The 22,024-nt window shown below is 37.8% G+C and overlaps 1 protein-coding gene and 1 pseudogene across 3 annotated transcripts in view; both read left to right on the top strand.

Annotated features, from left to right (window-relative positions):
• KLHL2 (kelch like family member 2) overlaps window positions 1-22,024 on the top strand; it is a 117,535-nt gene that overhangs the window by 38,101 nt on the left and 57,410 nt on the right. The gene's annotated exons all lie outside the window — the stretch shown is intronic.
• LOC141584093 (U4 spliceosomal RNA) lies at window positions 10,436-10,566 on the top strand (annotated as a pseudogene).

The following is a 22,024-nucleotide window of genomic DNA, read 5'->3' as shown; positions in this document are numbered from 1 at the left end:
GCAATATAATAGATATTTGAAGTGAAGGTTGTTAATTTGGAGTCAGGATGAGGGAATGAGTAATTTAAAAAATTAACTCTGAAGAAGGGACTACTGTTATTATAGCCCCTTCTGATTTAGATAAGCTGTAGGGCCTTAATTCTTGTCCATTCCAGATTTCCCAGTTTTTTGTGTGTTTGCCTGTGCTGCTGCTGTTGTTTCTTCGTTTGTTTAGGTTTTTAAACTTTGGTTTCAAGTTTGGATACTTGGTTTTATTTATGGCAAAGCTGGAGGATAATTTGAGCTAAATTAATTTACACTTTTTTTTTTTAAGGGAGATAAAAGGAAAACCAGTATTTTACCTATGACTACACTTGTAATTCAGCTTTGTTGTTGTTGCTGTTGAGTGAATTAAAATTTAACTTGTGTCTAGAGCTTCAGAGTAAACTTTATGAACTGTATAAATCTAAGAAATAGGGAAAATACAACCCAAGGCTGTTGAAAAGTACGCTCTTGGACATTTGGTGGTTATGGACACCTTTGAGAATCTGATGAAAAACTGTGGACCCTTTCCTCAGGAAAGGGCACATTAGCTTATCTACACAAAGTTTTGCATACATTTTCAATACACTTTCAGAGAATTTGTGTCCCTTACTGTTTGCCCCACCTCCTACTTTTAAGAATACTTGGCTTTATTTTTAAATTTTTAAATCTTTTTATTTTATTGAGACAGAGTCTTCCTCTGTTGCCCAGGCTGTCGTGCAGTGGCATAATCTTGGCTAACTGCAACCTCCGCTTCCCAGGTTCAAACAGTTCTCCTACCTCAGCCTCCCAAGTAGCTGGGACTACAGACATGCCCCACCATGCCCAGCTCATTTTTATATTTTTAGTAGAGATGGGGTTTCCCCATGTTGGCCAGACTAGTCTTGAACTCCTGACCTCAAGCAATCTGCCCACCTTGGCCTCCCTAAGTGCTGGGATTATAGGCATAAGCCACTGCTCTCATCCAAGAATACTTGGCTTTAGATATAAAAAATATAAATATGTAAGTGTGTGTGTGTTTCTGTCTGTGTGTGTATATAAAGGATTTTCACATGGATATATCTCCAGCTATATGCTAGGCATTTTATATTTATCTCGTTTGATGTTTTGCCTCCATATAAAGTGACTATTACCCTAATCTTGTGATTGAAGACATAGGCTTAAGAAGGTTAACTAATTTGTTCAAAATCACACAGCAACTATTAAATTGTCATTAACTAGTATTGCTTACAAAGAATTTATAAATTCAAAAATGTAAATGTCTTTATAACTGAAATTTTTTTTCATGATCCAGAAATTATTCAAAATATATGTGACATCATTAGATATATCAATTAATACTTTTGGAGAATCCTAAAGGATCTTGAATTTCTTTTTTTTTTTTTTTTTTTTTTTTTTTTTTTTTTTTGAGGCGGAGTTTCGCTCTTGTTACCCAGGCTGGAGTGCAATGGCGCCATCTCGGCTCACCGCAACCTCCGCCTCCCGGGTTCAGGCAATTCTCCTGCCTCAGCCTCCTGAGTAGCTGGGATCACAGGCACGCACCACCATGCCCAGCTAATTTTTTGTATTTTTAGTAGAGATGGGGTTTCACCTCGTTGACCAGGATGGTCTCGATCTCTTGACCTCGTGATCCACCCGCCTCGGCCTCCCAAAGTGCTGGGATTACAGGCTTGAGCCACCGTGCCCGGCCAGGATCTTGAATTTCTTAAAGCATTTACTTCACTGGTAAATTTGTAGTTTTGTTATAGTTTGACTGCTCAGCTTTTGGGTATTTGGTTGGGTTGCTAAAAGAAGGTAAGAGTTTTTCACTTGACGTAAGTGTTGAAAACAAAGGTGATGCTGTTAATAAACAGTGCCCATGAAAGTAACTGCTCTCATTCCTAAACTGATATTGTGAGTATTCATTTACACATTCTATGTTAGAACTTTTTGTCATTTAGAAGAAATTGAGAAACATCAAATTTTGATTGGATGGGTTTTTAAAAGTTCATGAAACGTGTTGGATGAATTGGAATTATTTGAGACAGAAACATCTCTTTAGAAATAAAATGGAATTTAAATGAGAGTTTTTCAAGGGATATCTAAAATCAATTATTAGTAATAGAATAAATGTTTAACACAATTTCAGTATAGTAGAAGATTCAACATAGTGTGTCCATTTTATTGGTGTAGTAGGGCAGGTTGTTTTTATTTTGCTTCACACCAGAGCTACTAGGAGTATGCTGTATAGACAGTGTTTTACTTTGCATGTTCCCAAATCACACAGAGGGGCTGACACGGTACCAGGCCTGTTGACATAGATGAAAAAGTTTTAAGTTGGCTTAATCATTAAAATGCCTGTCAAAGTAGAGAAATCACCAAAACAGAATACATGTGTACCCTAAATGTTTTGACCTGAAACATATAGTTTTACAATTGTATGCCAATCTTTGTAAAACTACATATGATCAGTTGTTTTGAGAGCCATATTTCCTTGTTTGCAAAAACTACACTGTAATCATGCACCAACTATAATTTCCAGGCTTTTTTTTTTTTTTTTTTTTTTTTTAGTGCAGCAAGAAATGAGATACTTGAAATCTCAGTGCAAAATCTTCTTTGAATTATACAGTTTCTCTCATTCCTCCCATGTCTAATTGGATTGAAAACATTTAATTTTTTTTCCCAGTAACACATTGATCAAGCCACTCCAAAGCAGCCAACTTAGTTTTCGTAGAAAGAGCTCTTTTTACATTCACATTTCATTGAATTCATTTACCTAAATTATGTAATTTCAATAAGTGCAAGTGTCATAAACAGATGTGGGAGCAAATCCAACGTGTGTGAGTTGGTAAAATGCATCCCAGCTGGAGGAACAGACTTGTGCAAGCACAGTAGAGTGTACTTACTGACGGCATGGAGAGAGTTGGTTCATCAGCTGAGTAGGTAAACTGGAGGTTGGTGAAGAGTGCTTTTGCCATGTGTATGTTTATATTGTGTGGATAAACATTGAAATGAAATTCCCATTAGGTGGAGATTTGTTTTAAAAATGGATGTTTAAGACAGCTTATCAGTTAAACAGACATTGATGGAGTATCTAAGTACTTGGTCCTGGGGAACAGGGAAAAAAAAATTAACAGGGAAAAAAGCGTAATAAATAGAGTATATACTTAACACTGGGTTTGGATCTTGGCTTTGCTATTTAAATGCCATGTGATCTTATCCAAGTTGCTTAACCTCTCTGAGCATTATTTTGTTGTCTATAAAAGGTGGATAATGCAATTCTTTCTTATCTAAGAGCTGTGGAACATCAGTAATTAGATAACTTGTTTTTGTAGCAGTGAAATGTGCTGGGATGTCACTAAAAGCGACATTGGGGCTTGAGCCAGAGATGAATGGGGGTAGGAGTAGGAGCACTGACCTGGGGTAACAAGTACTCAATAAGTATTTTTTTGTGTGTGTGGTTTTTGTTGTTGTTGTTGTTTTGTTTATGGCATTTTCAAAAAGTAAATTTTAAACTGAGGGTAGGCTAGGCACCAGTGGCTCATGCCTGTAATCCCAGCACTTTGGGAGGGAGGCCAAAGGGGGCAGATCACCTGAGCTCAGGAGTTCAAGACCAGCCTGCCCAACATAGTGAAACTCATCTCTACTAAAAATAAAAAAATTAGCCAGATGAGGTGGTACACACTTGTGGTCTCAGCTACTCGGGAGGCTGAGGCAGGAGAATCGCTTGAACCAGGTAAGTAGACATTGCAGTGAACCAGGATTGCGCAACTGCAATCCAGCCTGGGCAGCAGAGTGAGATTCCATCTCAAAATAGCAACAACAAAAAACTGAGGGTAGCTTGCAATCCAAACTGAAATGTTTAGATGGGAGTTACAAATTCAGGTCTGAATGCAGTGCTGCAGAGATCCTGGCAACAGGACTTTCATGGTATTGGTAGTGGTGGTGGCATCTACTATCAGGCTGACGGCAGTGCCTTTATCCAGGAAGAGCTGCCCTGGTGAACACTCACTCCTGTAGCTCTTAAGTGTCTGGCTTGTCTAGAAAGAGACTTGGTAAGGGCTGAGCAATTGGAACGACCACAACCAAGTAAGTTTGAGATTGTGGAGGGTCTGTATTCCCATAGGAAACTGGGTAGCAAACCCAGGATCTGGGGCTTGTTTTGTGGGGCATTAGGACTCACACTGTGGTTTGGCAAGCATGAGAGTACTTAGGGGAGCACACCACATTTAGGGCAGCAAGATTAATGCCAGGTTGTAAACACTGATTAGGTGCCCAATAAGCTTTGTGGTATTGGTCAGGATTAGTTTGGGATTGAATTGAACTGTACTTGGAAGATCTAAGATTTTTAAGATCTGTAGCTGGATCAGGCCAGATCAGGTAAAGATGAAGAGCCACTTTACTGCTTTGTAAACATGGCTTGCCCTTTCCCTTCCTTATTTCTAAGCTGTTGAGCTTTCCTCTTTTTTTCGCTGCCGGTATTGATCCTGATGAATTCCATCTTTCAATCAATAGTTTATTAAATATTTATGGGGTATCTGTTCTATGCCAGACACTGTTCCAACCATTGGCATTACAATGTCCAGCAGGACAGATGAGGTTTCTATCTTGAAAGGCTTTACATTGTAGAGGAGGGGTAGGGACGAGACAAGTAATATACCCACAGATAGAGAAACAGGTGAATTTTACATTATCATTCTCTGGGGAGGAGTCATTTGAGCACAGACCTGAGTGAAGAGAAAGGAGTGATATAAAAGTAACATTCCTAGCAGAAAGAGCAAAGGACATGAGATGCAAATAAACTTGGCATGTTTTATGGGCCAGAAAGAAAAGGATGATTATTATTTGAGCAGAGTAAAATGAGAGAGTGGAGAAGATGAGATTAGAAAGGTTGATAGGGCCAGACAAAGCAGGATTTGTAGAGTATGATAAGGAGGTTTGATTTTGTTCCAGTTGTAGTTTGGGCAGAGAATTTATTTTTTAGGCAGATTGTTCCCCTTTCCCATCTGCTGTGTGGAGGCTGGACTGTGGGGCAGTGGAAGAAGTTGGGGGCCCTTTAAGTTCCTGTTGGGATAGGCTAAGTGAGAAACTAGTTGCTTGGGCCTGGGTTGTTGGCCTGAGATAGTGAACAATAGATTTGGGAGATATTTGGAGGTAGGGCCAATGGAATTTACTAATGGATTTACATGATGGGATGGAGGAAGGAGGATGATCAAGAATGGCTCCTGAGTCTTTGGCCTGAGCAACTGGGTGGATTATGGTGCTGTTGTTGTCTGGGATGGTGAAGACATGGAATGGGGATACATGTTTGGGGGGTTAGGAATTATTGGTTTATTTTGGTTAACTTTTACCAGTTGGACTTAGAAGCGGAGATGCTGAGTAGGTTGGTTCTGTGATGGGAGGGGTTAGGTTGGAGAGGTAGATTTGGCATATTGGTGGCATATTGAAGTGGATGAGGTCACTTTGAGAGGTAGTGTAGATAGAGAAAGCAAGCCAAAGACATAATCTGGGGCATTCCAGATTTTAAATGAGCAGATGAGGTGACATGAGAGGAAAACCAGGTGTGTGTGTGGTGTCACAGAATGCTAATTCTAGAGAAGAAAGTGCTTCAAGGACAAGGTGTTTGGTTATGTCAGATGTTCCTGATAGATCAGGAAAGTGAATTGAGCCTTATCAGCGTAGGTGCCTGAGGCAGTTTCATTTTATGCCTGTTAATCTGGTGTCTTGTCTGATAAGTGTTTATTTTACTCAGAAATGTTCCAGTGTAGATGATAAATTATATGGTCACACTGGTCATTAGTGACCTTGGAAAAAGCTATTTAGATGTGATGGTAAGAATGAAAACTGGTTTGAGGTTGACTGAGAATAAGTGGACTCAGTACAGACAGTTCCTTCAATGCCTTTTGCTATGAAGGGGGAGAGAATGTGGTGGCTGAAGGCGATGATGAGTTTAAGGGTGTTTTTTTGTTTCGTTTTGTTTTTTGATGGGTAATATTTTAAGGCATGTTTATATGTTAATTAGAATAACCTAGTAGAAAAGTGAAAGTTGATGTGACAAAGGGGAGAAAGAAAGAAGGGGTTTAATTGCAAAAGTGAGAGAGATTGGCATCTGAAACAAAATGAAGGGGTTTATCTTAAAATGGAGCAGGAAAACTCCGATTGTTAACCAGAGGGAAGGCAGACTGTGTTGTCAGCTACAAGTTAGTGGCTTGGATGGTGGAAAGGTAGGTATTTTATCAGCTTGTATATAATTATTAAGGCTGTGGCAGGTAATCAACCAAAAGGAAGATGACAAATAGGGATGTTGGAGATTAGAGCTAAAGATGTTAAATCCTTGTCTTGTAAAGCATGAAGGTAAATTCATACTAGTAAATTCATACTAGTGAAGTGTAGTCGAATTGTCAGGCCATGTTGGGTGATTTGCAGTCGTAAATATCAGGTAGAATGGTTGTGATTTTCTTCAGCCACGTTAAACCACTTAGGTATAAAGATGATGAATATGTTAGTTAGCTATTGCCACAAAAATGGCACAGAACAAAGTAGCCAAAGCTCAGTGGCTTAATAAAAAATCATTTATAGATTTGCAGATTGGCTGAGGATCAGCTAATCTAGGCTGAGGTTGACTGGGAGATGGGCTCTACTCCATGTTTTAAAAATTATTCTGGAGTAAGAAAGTCTAGAACAAGACTACATGAGTAGGTAGTTGAGGAAGAGTGGAGGAGGAACAGGTAGTTGGAACTCTGGAAACTGAGATGTTCTATTTGGATATTTATGTTATCAAAAATTGTCAGAAATTGTGGTGGAGAGAATGGTGATTTAGGTTTTAAAAAGTTCTCTCTTGTGTGTGTTTGAATTGTTAGCATAGAGACAGCACTCTGAGGTGATTGTAGTACCATACTAAATCTTTGATTTAGAACCACCTGTACCATCTTGGTATATTAGAGGAAGTTGGCCAGGAAAAAAAAAAAAAGTCATCTGTAAATGAGTAGGAGTGACTGAGGTGTCATTAGATAGTCCCAACGAGGAAGGTGAGAGGATATGTGCTTCCAGGGAACCGGGGTTTTTGGAGAAAGGAGAAGGGAAGTAGCACTGTGGAGTTGCATCTCCAGGCCTTATAGCAGCATTTTTGTTTTTCATGTACGGATGGTGATCAACTAATGAGTCAAGAAATAAACTTAGTTGGTCATTAATAGCATTTAAGAGAAAAATTAGAGGCAAGAGTAGGAAATGCTATTCAAGCCTAAAGTCTATTTCAGAAAATAGCAGGTGTTAGCAAGTCTGCATGTTTTGTGAAACTTTGAGTTCTAGGTTGTGAGGTAAAAAGTCTTACTATGTAGTGTGGTCAAAATAATTGGAAAATTTAGCTGTAAGTTACTGGAGTGTGAGAAAGAAAAGTCTCATAAATAACAGATGTGACTGAATATATGTTATTATGCGTAAATATAGTGATTTCTGTGTTATTTGTGTATGTATTTTATTTTTCTAGACTTTATTTTTAGCATGCATTTCTAACATGGAAATACCCCAATAGATGACTAATAGATGTTGACTGCTTGGATACCAGGAAGACATAGGTATTCAGTGGTAATCCAGAAAGTGTGCTTTGTTTTCTACGCTGGCTCGTGGTGCAGCTCCTGGAACGGGGTACAGAGATTCAGATGGCCCTGCTTAAGATGGTGAGCAACAAAGGTGATGTCACAACGGGGGTTAGACATTGCTTGTCCGGTCTATTTCTTGGCTTTGCAGGTCTAGAAACTATTTTGGTAGCTCCTTCAGAATTGACCAGACTTTTGGGAAATAGCTCAGACTAGCCAAAATCAGAACACTAATACATGTACCATAATGATCTTAAACTGATTTTCAGTGGGGTAACAGGTACTGTGTTTATCCAGTGTGTGTCATTCCCAGGATCTAGGTACTTAAATGATAGAATTAGTAATCAGAGCATCATTTGATGAGCAGGGAATCACAAGGAAAGGGAATTTACTTCAAAGGGATAACAGCGTCCTGTTAAACTGGTATTCCACTGCAAAACATACCTTTCTAGTAATTTGAGTATTGATTGCATACTGTGAAATCCAGTATCTCCTTACCTTTCATGGTACCGGCAAAACTCTGACAAATAATTGCTCTTAGGATAACCCATTTCTGAATTTTTTGTAATCTGGTAGTTGTAGTTTTCTGTCTCCAAGCACTTGAGAATGTGCTAAACTCCACCATACACAGTGGTTCATAGACTCAGAGATTCTCAATTAGAGGGCAGGGGGCCCTGGTATTTTTAATTCTTATTTATCTCTTTATGGAGATTGAATAATGTGGACCATTTTAAACCTCATGTTAAAAATAATTTCTTCTGACAGGGATTATAACTACATATTGGATTATGTTTTGAGCTTAGTTGCAATCATGTTTCAGACCCACTTCCTCAACACTGCCCTCCACCCATTTTGAGTGGATGAGGATGACCATGCTTCATTTGCAGCCACACATTTAAATGTTGGGAAGTAGCAAGGAGTTCTGTAGAAAGCTCATCTTCAAGGTAAACAGAAACTTCTACTGAGCAGTTTTTCAAAATGTTGTTAATGACTTCACAAGATAAAATCATTTAAATTACACATATAATGCTGGATATTTACATTAATGTGAAACAACATAATAAGAAGCCCTTAGGTTGACTCTCTGCTGGTAAACTTCTCGGGCCAGTAGATTTTGGCTAATTATTGTATTGAAATTCAGAGCTCAAATCTTGAATTTATTACTGACTTCACGAATGGCCTTGAGTAAGATATTAACCTTTCTGTTTCTCAGCTATTAAATGAGGCCAATAATGCTTTGCCACTGCATTGAGATGGTGTAAAAATATACCAGTTAAAGCTTACAAAAATATCTAAATGCTCTATAAGTGTTGAGCAGAAATAAGAGATGGGCAGCAATAAAAGACTTGAGACCAAGAAAACTAATAACTCATTAAAATTATTTGGGATCACTGGGTAGAAAATGGCTCATGTGACTTTTCCTTCCCTCTTTATATTTGTGAATCAGGACAGACTAAAAATGTCCTTAATTTAATATAGACTTCTCTCTCTGTTGTGCATTTGAGTTGGCGTGGAGATAACACTCAGGTGATTGTAGTACCATGCTAAATCTTTGATTTAGAATCACCTGTTCCATTGGTTTAACATGTAGTGACTGGAGAAAACGGTATGTATCTCCCAGCAGTATCTATGGAAGGCTTATTGCTTTTCCATTCAGTTTTCTTTCTCTTAAGAGATAGAAGTCCTTTGTGAGTAATAGGGTTTGGCAGATGATGTACTTGTAAAACACAGGTTAAAACTTAAAAAAAACAAAACATAAACTCCTAAGTCAAACCTTCAGGATTAGTGGTTGTTTATGATATAACCATGGGAACTTATTTAATTTCTAATACCTAGAAATCTGTTACATTGGTATTTTATCACTTTACCTGGTTAGTACTAATTTTTTATTATCCAGAGACAAAAGTTTTAATTTACCATTTAAGTTTTGATGTGAATTGTATTTTATTATATTTTAAGTCTGAATTTGGTAATCCTCAATTTTAATCAAAATATTAGACCAAGTAGAACATCCATTCTCTATTCTAGTTATTTTTATTTAATATAAGAATATAGAATTAAAAAAAAGTGTATTATTTAAAATTTAATATGGAAAAGCCATTGCGGTCAGCTAGTTTTAAGAAAACCTAGAAACCTTATTATAAGAACCTCTTATAAAACTAAATGGTTATGAAACTCAAAGTGCTTTTTAAAAAATTTATTATTTAGAGCAAGGCTAGGTACTCTAGAAGCGTGAGTAATTGAGTTACTTGTGGCTTTGTATTATTAAAATATATAGTCCTTGAAGATGTCTCCACGGTTGAATCATTTTGAGATTCATGGTTTAAGTAGTTTCATGTGGTATATAAAAGGCATTTATCTTGATGAACAAAAAATGACTCCATCCTGATTATGACTGAGCATCTTATAATAGTGTCTTAGTAATTTGAACTAGAATGAGAAAAACAGAAATAAATTAAAGCCCTTGTTAGAAATAAATCCAGTTCAAAGTGAATTTTTTTTCTTGATTTGTGATGTTTGGAGGTACGGAGGCTGTGTGTGGGCTAGCACAGTTGTGTCAGGCTGGTTGCCAGAGTTCAGGGTACATCTCTCCCATCCAGTCCAGCTGGTCACAGTCTAGAGTTGTTAAATTCTGTGTGGTTCTGGCATGTTTGGTTTGAGACCAGCCAAAGGTTTTATAAACTCTAGCATTATTGACATACAGTTTAAAAAAATATTATTACCTCTTGGACCTTAATATTTTAATCTCATTGTTAGGTTAGTAAAATTAATGTGCTTCTGATGATATGGTTTAAGTGCATTGTGCCTTAGGATATATAATTTATGAAAACTTTATTTCTAGCTTTGTGCAGTCACAGTGTCATAGTGAATGAGGTTTATCTGAGGCATGGTTATTGCTAATTGAAAGCTTTATTTCTTGTGAAAATAGAATATAGCTGTATCACTAACACTTCTGCACAAGCTACTGTTTTAAAATAAGTTTATCAATTCTAGTGTAGAAATTTGGTCATGTAAGTGCATTTTTGGGGGGTTGCTGCTGCTTTTTGATTCTATCAGGTAGGATTATTATTTTCCATTTGAAAATTTATTTGATGGCTTATAAATCCTGTCCATTGACCTCTGGTTAATCTGTTAGTATGGATTTAAAGTACAGTTATCTATCCCTCACTGTCTGTGGGAGGTTGGTTTCATGACTACTCTTGGGTACCAAAATCCAAGCATGCTCTAGTCCCTGACATAAAGTGGCATAGTATTAATATTTACATATAAACCCTGCACATCCTCTTGTATACTTCTTTGTTTTTTGAGACGAAGTCTTGCTCTGTCATCCAGGCTGCAGTGCAGTGGTACAATCTCAGCTCACTGCAACCTCTGCCTCCTGGGTTCAGACAATTCTCTTGTCCCAGCCTCCCGAGTACCTGGGATTACAGGTGCCCATCACCATGCCCAGGTACTTTTTGTATTTTTAGTAGAGACAGGGTTTCACTGTATTGGCCAGGCTGGTCTTGAACTCCTGACCTCAGGTCATCCACCACCCTTGGCTTCCCAAGGTGTGGGATTACAGATGTGAGCCACTACACTCAGCCCCTCCTATATACTTTAAATCATCTCTAGTTTATGTACAATACCTAATACAGTGTAAATGCTGTGTAAATAATCGTTAATATGGCATTGTTTAGAACAGGCGTCCCCAAACTACGGCCCGGACTACGGCCCGTGGGCCGCATGTGGCCCCCTGAGGCCATTTATCCAGCCCCCCCCCCCCCCGCACTTCAGGAAGGAGCACCTCTTTCATTGGTGGTCAGTGAGAGGAGCACAGTATGTGGCAGCCCTCCAATGGTCTGAGGGACAATGAACTGGCCCCCTGTGTAAAAAGTTTGGGGACGCCTGGTTTAGAACATAATGATGGGAAAAAAATTGTACATACTCAGTACAGATGTGCTATTTTTCCTGAATATTTTTGATATGAGGTTGGTTGAATCCACAGATGCGGAACCCACAGATATGGAGGGTTGACTGTACTTGATTTGTTTTTCCCCTAGTGGGATATAATTTATATACCATAGATCTTAACTGTATAGTTTGCTAAGTTTTAACAAATGTACACACCTATTAACCCACACCCAAATCGACGTATTGAGCATTTACAGCCTCAAGTCTCTTCCCAAAAAATCTTCCTCTCCTTTGCCAGGCAACCACTGATGTGATTTCTATTACAATAGATTAGTTTTGCCTGTTCTTGAACTTTATGTAAATAGAATCATACAGAATCTATTTTTTTTTAAGGCTGACTTCTTCCTCATAACATATTTGTGAGAGTCATCTATGCTGTTGTGTACTTCAGGAGTCATCCCTGTTTATTGATGAGTATTGCATTGTAAGCATTTACTACAGTTTAGCGTGTTAATGGATATGTGTCTATGACTAGAGACAGGATGGGATCCACATCCAGTGCTGCCAGCTGTAGGGGTGAAGGATGCAAGGGCAGGAGCCAAGCTGTCATTAAAAAGACCAGTAGAATACTTTCTCTGCTGTGTCCAGTCTGTGTTGAAAATACTTGATGTGGAAATGTTCAGTAGTTTGTTCTGTTTGTGTCCACATTGTTTTATTTTCTAAGTTTCCTGAGATCAGAAGAGCTTGTTGTCGATTAAGTTTTTCTAATATGATGATAGGTTAAAGCTGTGTCCCAAGTCCGTGTAATTTTATAATAGGATTGTTTGTTACAGCAAATACTTTAGAAATAGTAGTTACTTTTAAAGCCATTATTGGTCTTTATTATTACTGATTATAACATTTCATCATATGGATTTACCGTAATTTACTTAATTGTTGCCATCTTGTTAGATCTCTACTTGGTTCTGTTTTTCTTTCTTTCTTTCTTTTTTTTTTTTCCTACTCTTGTAAGTAATGCTAAAGTCACATACATATTTTGTTCCGTTTTTTTGAACTTTTCTTGGGGTAGATTTTTGGAAATGTAATTCTAGGGTCAAATATTTTAAATGTTTATATTTTTTTGTATCTATTGATCAGTGCTGCTTGTTTGTTTTCTAAGAGTTGATTAGTTTACAGTGACAGTAAAAATATGCTAAGGGCCAAGGCTTACTATACTTTAGTTTGAATATATATATTGCCTGAAAACATTTTGTTGTTTGAATTGGGAGGTGCTAGAAAGAAAAGTAAAAACGTTTAGTATCACAGAGTTATAAAGTGCTCTCTGATTGTTTTATATTGATTTGATAACTAATGAGGCATCAAATACATTTCTCATTGTTATATGCTATGTTTTGCAAATTTTCCCTGATTACATCTTTCATATTGAGAATATTTGATCCAAAAAGGAAGCTACCTATATTGTGAATGATCTGGGATAAAACATCATCTTATGAGGAAGAGAGTAAATCTTGCTATTCCACTGTCATGGGGTTGAATGTTAAATCCAAGAAAAAAAAACCTTGAGTCAGAGCTGATGTGCTGCATTGTCATTGCCATGCATTGTGTTAAATGGTTAACCGACATTTCAGCGACCCTGAAAGGTAGGTGGTGTCTTCATTATGCATTTGGGCCACGGTCAAATAAATTGGACTTTTAAGAGAAACTTTGGGTTCAAAGCAGTGGAAGTAGCAACTGAAAAAAGGATAGTGTAGGGAGAGATGGCTCTCAGTCTGCCTGAGACCGCACTGCCCCCAAATTTCTTCTCTCCAAACTACCTTTGCTTTTACACTTCATTAATGGTAACATTGGAAACTCCACCAGTTGCAGTTGTATTCTGCTTAAGAGTCAACCTCTCTCAAAATCTTAAAAGCCCCTAGAAGGGATTTATTCTGGAAGATCTTGTGTTATTAGCCTTTAATATGAGCTAATAGCAAGACAGGTTTTTTTTTTTTTTAAACTGCCAGGCATAGCTCTTCCTAGAGGTGGAGTGTGGGCAGGAGGCAGGCGAAGTTGCATATGGGGTGCCGGAAAGGAGGAGGAAGAAAGTTTCCTTCCTCTTTCTGGGATGTAGGGGGCTGGCCCAGTGCAGAGTTTTGACATAGGAAATGTTTGTCCTTGGCATCCTGCCATCTCCTTATTCACACTTCTACATCTCAAAACCTCACGCCTTGGCCGCAAGACCCAGCCCTCTGCTATGTGCATGCAACCGTGGCTCTCCACTCAGATCTGCTTTTTTTTTATCACTAAGTGATTCATCTTCTAAACACATCAACCTTGCCTGCCTCCTCCCCCCACTTCTCCCTAAGCTCCACCTCGTAGAATAGCTGCAGCCAGCAGAGTCAAAAACAACAGCAACAACAAAAGCTGTCTTTTCATGCTTGCATGTTTTCTTAGATATCTAGAAGTTTTGTGTATGGAGCAACCGGACCCCTTGGTAGTCTCTTCCTTATAAACAAACTGCTAATGGCTCAGGATTTAAAAGACATACCACATAAATTATTTCCCCCTGTGGAATAAATGCCCAAGCTGAAAATAAACTACAGATCCTAATAGCAAAGAAGAAGGAGTATACTTATCTAAGCGAAACATCTCATATGTAATTTGGCTTATCAAACAATGTGAAGTAGGATGAAAGCATCTTATTTTAAAATGTGCAGCTGTTGTGAGAGTGTCACATGGATGCTCATTGTTTGGCTAGGGTGTCTTCCATTTCTCATGCTCTACGTGTCTTGACTATCAGTAGTAGATTATCCCCCCTAATTCTTTGTTCATTGCAGAAGGCATCTCCACAGTATAAAATGTACAGCCTTTTATTTGTCTCCATTTGTTGGAAATCAACATATCCAAATAAAAAGTTTTTTTTTTTTTCCTATTTTACAAAATGGCAGCATTTTAAGTTACATTTATTTAATCAGAGGGCTCATGTCCTTCTGCTTCATGTTTGTCCAAACACTTAAGGCTGTTGCTGTTCACACAAACAGGAAGAGTAGTTTACTGTTCTACAAAACACTGGCTTGATAATCAAAGGCCTTTCAGACTTAGAACATGCCAAAGTGAGGCAATCTCAACTGAGTGGTGGGAAATAGTTCCTGGAGAATCCACAGTCCATAGATAGCTCCCCTTAATTCTTGCTGTATTTGCTAGCATTGTAGAGATTCAGAAAGACATTCCTTTACTTGTTTCTCACTTTCTTTTAAATAATATTTGACCATTTAAATGGTGCATAGAAAATACACATTTAGCAGATACATAAAATTTAACAAATACGTAAAAATAAATAGAAAACGTCTATACCACACCTAATCAGAGAAACCCTATTAAGAATTGAGGTATAGCCCTCTAGTGCTCTCTGTTATGTACACATGTGTTTACCCAAAAAAGGGGTCATACTGCATATTCTTTTGGAAACTCGCTTTTTATACTAAATGTATTAGAAGCATTTTTCTAAGTTATTAAATATTTGTCTACTATATCTCTTTTAAGAGCTGCAAAATATTCAGTTTCATTGATATTATAGAATTGACTTCATTTTTCTCTTGTTATTGGACATTCTTTTCATTTTTTTATATTTTAAATAGCACTATAATTAATAGTCCTATAGCTAAGACTGTACACATTCACGGTTTGTTCCATTGTGTAATATAACAGCTTGGGGTTCTTCTGCAAGCAGGGCTTATGTGCAGTTCATTTATTTGGGAAGTGATCCCAAGGAGCCACGGTCGGTAAATGTAGAACTTGAACTGGAAATGAAGGAAAACCAGTTCATAGGTACAGTACAGATCTGGCCATTGCTACATGTGACAGGACCTTTAAAAGCCTTATGAAATGTGTCTCAGAACTGTCTTCTAGGAGAATACAAGTGGGAAGCATTTCTGTTCCTTTGATCTATTCTCTGCTAGTCAAGAGTGGTCCCACAGCATTATTTCCCACATGCTTCCAGATTGTGTGGGTATGATCCCAGTGCATCACTGAAGTCCTAAGACAAGAAGCCAAGGAGAGATATGGCTGGGGGCTGCGGTGAGGCCCTATTACATTATATCTTTAGAAAGGTGATCAAAGCCTACTTGGGCCTGGTTGCTGTGGTGGTGGCTTAAGCAGGTAAGGCAGAGAGGATTTGTAGTAGGCTACAAGAAGTGTCTGGTACACGTATATTCCTGGAAACAGAGTTTGTAATTTTGTCTCAAAGAACATGTAGAATTGTATCTCTTAAAATACAAATACACATGGGAGTCATAAAATTATCTTCAGGTTGATTCATTTATGAGGTACATATTCTTCTAAGACCTGAGGATATGACAGAGGGTAAAACAGACACGATCCTACTGTCACAGAACTTTTTGCAGGGAAAGAGACAATAAACATGGGAACAAATGCATAAGATCAGTGCTGACAGCATTAGGTGCTATGAAGCAAATGAAGTGAAGCAGCGGTGAAGTTAGCATGACTTGAAAGGGATTGAGCCCTTGGTAGGAGCACCAGCGTTCTTATGATTTAGATGGCACACAGATGAATTCGGAATGAAGAGACTCTTGGGTTGATGGAATAGAACTAAAGGAGAAAGATGCAGGAAGGAGGGTTGAGGGCCTCTTTACATTCACTGTCTGCTTTACATTTTTCCTAGAGGCAGATGTACCCAAGAGAGATATTTTGGCTTTTGGAGTGTGGCCTTCCTTCAGTATATACTATGTTGAATTTAATCACGCTTAAATTTTTAGAAAATATCATTAACATTCAAAATATATAGCAAATTATAATTGCTTCATCTTTGATGTTCTGGAATATACTTCAGGATCATAGAGTACCTTAAGGTTATTTTTAATCAATCTCAGGGTTAATACTATGTATCACAAATAGATGGAAATTTTCCATTAGATGGTGGCTGGGGGTTTATTGTATCAATGTAATTCTACTTCATATAAGAAGCTGCACTGTTTGACCGCTCCTTTGCTTTAGAGAGCTCAGAAAATACAGTTTCAGAGACATAAATTTATTCATTGGTCCTTTTAGTTACAATGCCCAAGATATTTTTGTGACCTAAATAGCAAATTAAGAAATCACCTCTTTACATTGCTAGGTGTTTCTTACATTTGTTACCAGTAGTACAATTTATCCACTTCAGTAGAAAATAAGCCATGGGATTACGATAGCTCCAGATTAAAAGCATATTATTCTTTTTCAGTGATAAATTAAACCACAGAATCAGAATTATATTAGATATTGAAAGATTAGAATATTTGGCCGGGTGTGGTGGCTCAAGCCTGTAATCCCAGCACTTTGGGAAGCTGAGGCGGGCAGATCACGAGGTCAAGAGATTAAGAGATTGAGACCATCCTGCCCACCAAGCCCTGCCTGAACCTTTATTCTTAACTATTAATCCAAGAAGTTTATCTGTATGTCATCTAAAATCATTATGCACATTTGGTTAGTACTGCTCTCATAGCAGGCTTGGCCTGTCCCATAGCAGGTGTGTGACCTTGAGCAAGTTACTCAACTTCTCCTACCCTCCGTATTCACTTGTGTAAAGTAGATATATTATTGCCTGACGAGTGTTTAGCACAGTGCCTGATGAAGTAATTACTCAGTAAATGGAAGCAACTGCAAGAATGCATTGTTGAACTGATTGTTGTCTTTATTATTCTTGATGAAAAGGACAGTACTGGAGGTTTAGAAATTATACAAATACTTTCATTCTGCACCTAAATTTGGGTTTGAAGGTATTAGAAGAGTAGACCAAAAAGCTGACCAATGTGATTATATCCCTAGCTTTCCATGACTGGCTGTATGGTTTGGTCAAGCCATTTAACCCTTTTTTTTAAAAATTGCATTTTAGGTTTTGGGGTACATGTGAAGAACATGCAGGATTGTTGCATAGGTACACACATGGCAGCGTGATTTGCTGCCTTCCTCCCCTTCACCTATATCTGGCATTTCTCCCCATGCTATCTCTCCCCAACTCCCCACCCTTGGCTGTCCCTCCCCTATTTCCCCCCTACAGACCCCAGTGTGTGATGATGCTCCCCTCCCTGTGTCCATGTGTTCTCATTGTTCAACATGCGCCTATGACTGAGAACGTGCGGTGTTTGATTTTCTGTTCTTGTGTCAGTTTGCTGAGAATGATGGTTTCCAGGTTCATCCATGTCCCTGCAAAGGACACGAACTCATCGTTTTTGATGGCTGCATAGTATTCCATGGTGTATATGTGCCACATTTTCCCTGTCCAGTCTATCATCAGTGGGCATTTGGGTTGGTTCCAGGTCTTTGCTATTGTAAACAGTGCTGCAATGAACATTCGTGTGCATGTGTCCTTCTAGTAGAACAATTTATAATCCTTTGGATAGATATCCAATAATGGGATTGCTGGGTCAAATGGAATTTCTATTTCTAGGTCCTTGAGGAATAGCCACACTGTCTTCCACAATGGCTGAACTAATTTACACTCCCACCAACAGTGTAAAAGTGTTCCTATTTCTCCACATCCTCTCCAGCATCTGTTGTCTCCAGATTTTTTAATGATCGCCATTCTAACTGGCATGAGGTGGTATCTCAGTGTAGTTTTGATTTGCATTCTCTAGTGACCAGTGATGATGAGCATTTTTTCATATGTTTGTTGGCCTCATGTATGTCTTCTTTTCTAAAGTGTCTGTTCATATCCCTTGCCCACTTTTGAATGGGCTTGTTTGTTTTCTTCTTGTAAATCTGTTTTAGTTCTTTGTAAATTTTGGATATCAGCCCTTTGTCAGATGGGTAGACTGCAAAAATTTTTTCCCATTCTGTTGGTTGCTGATTCACTCTAATGACTGTTGCTTTTGCTGTGCAGAAGCTGTGGAGTTTGATTAGGTCCCATTGTCTGTTTTGGCTTTTGTTGCCAGTGCAACATGGTTTGGTCATGAAGTCCTTGCCTATGCCTATGTCCTGAAAGGTGTTGCCTAGATATTCTTCTTGGGTTTTTATGATGTTACATCTTATGTTTAAGTCTTTAATCCATCTGGAGTTAATTTTAGTGTAAGGTGTCAGGAAGGGGTCCAGTTTCTGCTTTCTGCACATGGCTAGCTAGTTTTCCCAACACCATTTATTAAACAGGGAATCCTTTCCCCATTGCTTGTTTTTGTCAGGTTTGTCAAAGATCGGATGGTTGTAGATATGTTGTGTTGCCTCCGAGGCCTCTGTTCTGTTCCATTGGTCTGTATCACTGTTTTGGTACCAGTACCTTGCTGTTTTGATTACTGTAGCCTTGTAGCATAGTTTGAAGTCCAGTAGTGTGATGCCTCCTGCTTTGTTCTTTTTGCTTAGAATTGACTTGGCTATGCGGGCTCTCTTTTGGTTCCATATGAAGTTTAAGGTGTTTTTTTCCAGTTCTGTGAAGAAGGTCATTGGTAGCTTGATGGAGATAGCATTGAATCTGTAAATTACTTTGGGCAGTATGGCCATTTTCACGATTTTCATGGTTGTATATCTAGAAGACCCCATCATCTCAGCCCCAAATCTCCTGAAACTGATAAGCAACTTCAGCAAAATCTCAGGATACAAAATCAATGTGCAAAAATCACAGGCATTCCTATACACCAATAACAGACTTAGAGCCAAATCAAGAACGAACTGCCATTCACAATTGCTACAAAGAGAATAAAATGCCTAGGAATACAACTAACAAGGAACATAAAGGACCTCTTCAAGGAGAACTACATGCCACTGCTCAACAAAGTAAGAGAGGACACAAACAGATGGAGAAACATTCCATGTTAATGGTTAGGAAGCCGTTTAACCCTTTTAGGGTGTGGTTTCTTTATCACACAGATTAGGAGATTTGATTTGATTTGCTCTCAAGACATTCAGCTTGCAGGGTGCCAGCTGTCTGAGTGGTTCTGATCATGGGATGTGGTTCATCTGAAGTCAGAGCATTTTTAATTTTGTCTTGTTTTAAGTGGCTCTTTGACACACAACATAAGCTAGGAGTTGATGTGGCTCCAGCTGTTCTCCTATTTTCGTTATGAGTGACTGATGGTCACCAGGCGTCTTGTTAGCAAGCTGGGTCAATTAGTAATTCCTTTTGAAGCTGTATATAATTAATTACATAATTCTGAGCTATCGAAGTTTAGTCCTAGTAAAACTGCATCATAAAACCAAGGCAATTTCAAAAGATTTACTGACAAAGAAAAATATGGATAAACTTTTTATACATTTGACTCATATTTATTTTATGTTTAATACATATTTGTCAAGCATGGAACCACTTAATCACTGCCATCAATAAAAATTATATGTGCATATAATCCAGTCACATGGACTGTTGTTGAAATAACTTTTATATTTTTTTTTTTTTTTTTTTTTTCCTTTTTTTTTTTTATTGCATTTTAGGTTTTGGGGTACATGTGATGAACATGCAAGATTGTTGCATAGGTACACACATGGCAGTGTGCTTTGCTGCCTTCCGTCCCCTCACCTGTATCTGTCATTTCTCCCCATGCTATCTCTTCCCACCTCCCCAACTTTTATATTTTTAACTAGATGACTTGTTATACCCCTTCCAGATAGGAGAATTTACAGTTTTATGAATTTCGGTCTTCCAGTAAGGTAGAGCTGGCCTTGGTAATGATTAAGTTGCACTCAGTAAAGAAAAATAAAATTTAAAAAGCCTGTTACAAATATATATATATATATATATATATATATATATATATATATATATAAAGTGTGGGTGTATATGTTAGCATAATATAGCAATGACTGATTTTTTTTTACTCAAGAATATATTTTAGAAATTCTCTCATTTATATAGTTTCTTCTTTCTTTTGAATGACTGCAATAGAATAGATTATTACAATTATTTAACCAATCTCCTTCTGATGGACATTTAGGCTTTTTTCTAGCTTCTGTTACCCACAATAATGCTGTAATGATTATCTTGCACATGTGAGATTTTGTGCATAAGTTAGCGTATCTGTAGGTTAAATTTCTGGGTCAGAGTATATTTGCATTTGTAATTTTGAATTTGAAATAAACAAATTGTTTTCATGGAGGTTGGACCAATATGTGCTCCTGCCAACAGTGTGTAAGTGAGCCTGTTTTCTGCCCAACCACTTTTTCTTCATCTTTCTATGTGACCAAACAATTTAAATAGTACAGTTTCCTCTAGGAAAATGCTAATTAGAGGGGTGATCATACTATGGTACGTATTTCATAGATACTGAATATTACACTGAAGACCACTTTCTAAACTATATTTGCTGAATTAAATGGCTGTACTGTTAAGCATCTTGGAACGCACTTTATGTTGCTTCAGAGAGCAATTACGCTGACTTAGAAAAACCTACAATTTGAATATTATCAACAAATTAAAGCCTTCTGTGGATATTCATTCTCATAATGAAACCTACTGTACATATCATGCAAAAAGTTTGGCTATAACGTTATTTATACTTTCTTTTCTTTTTTTAATTTTTTTGAGATGGAGTCTCGCACTGTCACCCAGGCCAGAGTGCAGTGGCATGATCTTGGCTCACTGCGACCTCTGCCTCCTGGATTCAAGTGATTATTCTTCCTCAGCCTCCTGAGTAGCTGAGACTACAGGTGTGCACCACCATGCCCGGCTAATTTTTGTGTTTTTAGTAGAGATGGATTTCACCATGTTGGCCAGGCTGGTCTCAAACTCCTGACCTCAAGTGATCTGCCTGCCTTGGCTTCCCAAAGTGCTGGGATTAACATGAGCCACCACGCTTGACCTATTTTTTTTTTAACTCAGAAGGAAAAGGCCTTATGTCTAGATCATGTTTCTTTTTCTTGAGCCTTAAGGTTCAGGAGTTAAAGCTTTTTTGCTTTCTTTAAGAAAATGAGAAGTTTGTTACAGAGAGATATGAATGATGTCTTTCTTTTCTATGTTTAGGACTTACCACATAGATTTAGGAAAGTCATAACATATAGTCATAAACCACTGTCATTTGGGCTGCAGTGTGGCATATATGAAAGTCAGTTTCTGAAGGAACTTAGGTCTTTTTTATGCTAATATGATCGTTTCTAAAATTTACCATTGTTCTAATAGTTGAAGGTGTTTTGTGGAGTTTGTTTGGCTTTCATAAAGGATCACCAGATATTCAATAACTTTTTTTTTGAAGTTTTTCCTCCTTAATTTGACTTTCGAATGTGGTCCTTTATATAGCACTGTAATAATTCACTTACAAGGAAAAATGTTTCTATTACTGACTTTCTTGAAAAGCACTTGCAGTGTTGGATGTAATATTTATATTGAGGATAGTGGTTCAATCCCACAGAATAACCTGTAATTAATATAAAATTGCTTGGCATTATTCAAATAAAAATACAAATTAAAAAGTTATTAGATAATCACCTATTACATTTTCCTTGTTAGCACATATATTGCATTCTAGAGAAACTGTCTGCTTATAGGTAGAGAGACTGTTCTTGAATTTTAAATTGTTTTACCCTGTAAGGAAAGCAGTTGTATGTTACTGAAACAGTGGAAAAACAGGGCTTCAGCAAAA

The sequence above is a fragment of the Saimiri boliviensis genome, chromosome 3, assembly GCF_048565385.1.
Source record: "Saimiri boliviensis isolate mSaiBol1 chromosome 3, mSaiBol1.pri, whole genome shotgun sequence".
Classification (NCBI taxonomy): domain Eukaryota; kingdom Metazoa; phylum Chordata; class Mammalia; order Primates; family Cebidae; genus Saimiri; species Saimiri boliviensis.
Note: the sequence above shows the minus strand (reverse complement) of the source record. Positions and strands in the feature narration are given on the sequence as shown.